This window comes from Triticum urartu, chromosome 5, assembly GCF_003073215.2.
Source record: "Triticum urartu cultivar G1812 chromosome 5, Tu2.1, whole genome shotgun sequence".
Lineage (NCBI taxonomy): Eukaryota > Viridiplantae > Streptophyta > Magnoliopsida > Poales > Poaceae > Triticum > Triticum urartu.
Genome location: NC_053026.1, coordinates 549,507,170 through 549,509,946, shown reverse-complemented (window position 1 = coordinate 549,509,946; position 2,777 = coordinate 549,507,170).

The following is a 2,777-nucleotide window of genomic DNA, read 5'->3' as shown; positions in this document are numbered from 1 at the left end:
TAGATGATGGGTTGCTAGAGTGACAGAAGCTTAAACCCTAGTTTATGAGTTGCTTCGTAAGGGGCTGACTTGGATCCATATGTTTCATGCTATGGTTAGGTTTACGTTAATACTTCTTTTGTATTTGCGGATGCTTGTAGTAGGGGTTAATCATAAGTGGGATGCTTGTCCAAGGAAGGGCAGTACCCAAGAACCGGTCCACCCACATATCAAATTATCAAAGTACCGAACGCGAATCATATGAGCGTGATGAAAACTAGCTTGACGATAATTCCCGTGTGTCCTCGGGAGCGCTTTCCTTTATATGAGAGTTTGTCCAGTGTTGTCCTTTGCTACAAAAAGGATTGGGCCATCTTGTTGTACCTTATTTACTTTCATTACTTGTTACTCGTTACAAAATACCTTATCACAAAACCATGTATTACCGATAATTTCAATTCTTGCAGAGAATACCTTACTGAAAACTGCTTATCATTTCCTTCTGCTCCTCGTTGGGTTCGACACTCTTACTTATCGAAAGGACTACGATAGACCCCCTACACTTGTGGGTCATTAGAGTGAAATAGGCGATGGGCCCATACCCCGGAGTTCTTAGGATGTAGACCGGTGGGGACCTCTCTGCTGAGCCTAGGTAGGGCTACGACGTGTTGATCTTCCGAGGTCGGGCATTGACCCCAAAAAAGTGTGTCCGGCCAGAGTAATCAAGCGTGTTTGAAAACGTGGTGCACCCCTGCAGGGAAGAAATATATTCGAATAACGTGTCCACGATAATGGACGTTCAGACTTGTATCCTGATCTATTACAACTAGAACTAGTTACTTCAGATATCTGATGGAGATGTTGGCCCCGAGATTGCTTTCTCGTAGGGAGTCAAGGAAGGATCTCTAGGCGTTAATGCTACAACATGTTTGTTAAAAATAATCTGCTATTTTTTACTATTCTACATGATGCAAGATGCTTGGAGCTGCTTGAAGATGCCAGTCTTTGATAGGCTAGGCCTTCCCCACTATTCTGGCTTTCTGCAGTTCAGTCCACAGATACATACATTCCTTTGATACCAATGCATACTTAGTATAGATCTGATGCTTGCGAGTACTTTGGATGAGTACTCATAGTTGCTTTGCTACCCCTTTTCCCCTTTCTTTCTTCTTTCCGCTTGTTGCAACCAGATGGTGGATACCTGGAGCCAGATGTCACTGCCGACGGATACTACGACATGGAGACCAATGACGACCAGGAGTGGTTAGGAGGTCCCGGGCAGGAGGCCTTGCCTCTTCGATCGTCGTTGCTTTTGTGTTTGCCTTCTTAAGGCAGTCTTGCTTAACCTATGTCTGTACTCAGATATTGTTGCTTCCACTGATGCTTGTGTATCAAGCTTGTATTCGAGCCCTCGAGGCCCCTGGCTTGTAATATAAAGCTTGTATTATTTCATTTTGTGTCTAGAGTAGTGTTGTGATATCTTCCTGTGAGTCCCTGATCTTGATCATACACTTTGCGTGTATGATTAGTGTACGATTGAATTGGGGGCATCACAAGTTGGTATTAGAGTCGAGTGCCTGTAGGAACCCCCTTTCCAACTCCTTGGCCGAAGTTGAGTCTAGTCTTTGAAAAACTATTTTACTAACATGGATGTGTGGCTTACGGGCCCATGTCTCCAATGGGTGGTATTAGGATCTTTTACTCCTCGTCTATACTCTGGGATTCTGGTCTCTCTTCTATTCGGTTTAAATGATTTTTCTAACTCTAACTCTAGGTTCTCGTAAATACTTTCTCCCGGAGAGCCCCTCACTCCAAATGATTGCTTGGTGCACCAGAAGATTCTGAAGATACCCTCTAATGTTTTCTCGAGACCCTTGTGCCCTTCGCCATTGCGATCCCTACCACCGATAAATCCTCATGAGTAACTACCTACATTGTCGTTCATACCTTCATCCCAGTTGCCCTTGTTATTACAAGATGTCCTAAATTACTCTCTGTTGTCCTGAGAATCCGTTGACCCTACTGCCTTGAATTTCTTTGCCACCTGAATACCCCTACAGATAATCACTTGCGCTTCCCGAGTATCCATTCGTTCACTGTTGTTCATGTGTTTCACAAGATACTTTGAAATACTATCCGATCTTCCGATAATCCTCTCCAACTATGCTATGCAAATACTTGTATGCTTACATTATGGATACTTTCCATATGTCCGGCAATATTCAGTAGTATGCTTTGTCATCTTTATTTTGAAAATTTGATTCGATATGTTTGTGAATGCTTGCAATCATCAATCACAGTTAGAATTCTTCCCTTCGGCTCAGACGTCGCCCCGGACATGAGCTCGTGTTCGACAAATCAAACCTTGATTGATTGTCGATCTATGTCTATTCAACTTACTTATCTTTGATTAGAGCCTCGGCTTCTGATCCCTCAATTTGGAATTCATAATTCTGTTATAGTTGAGCTTTGAATTAGTCAGTTGTTTCTATAATCTGATCTCCTTGCATTCTTTCTTCTTCTAGGTGAGTACCGATACTCACATCAGATCCCTTTTGGACCACAAGGTCCTTTGTTGGATTTTATCAGACATCGTCCTTCATATTCAATCATCCTGTGAGCCTTTCCTCGGATACATAATGCCTTTGGTAAAATTGTATCCCCTGCTTCCTCAACCATGCTCTACTTTTGAGCTTGAGTTACTTATTCCTAAAGTTTGTGGTATATGTTCCTAAGATGCCCCGATGGGTTGAATCTTGTCTTCCCTAAATCCGCATGAACTCAAAAGTAATGCGGGT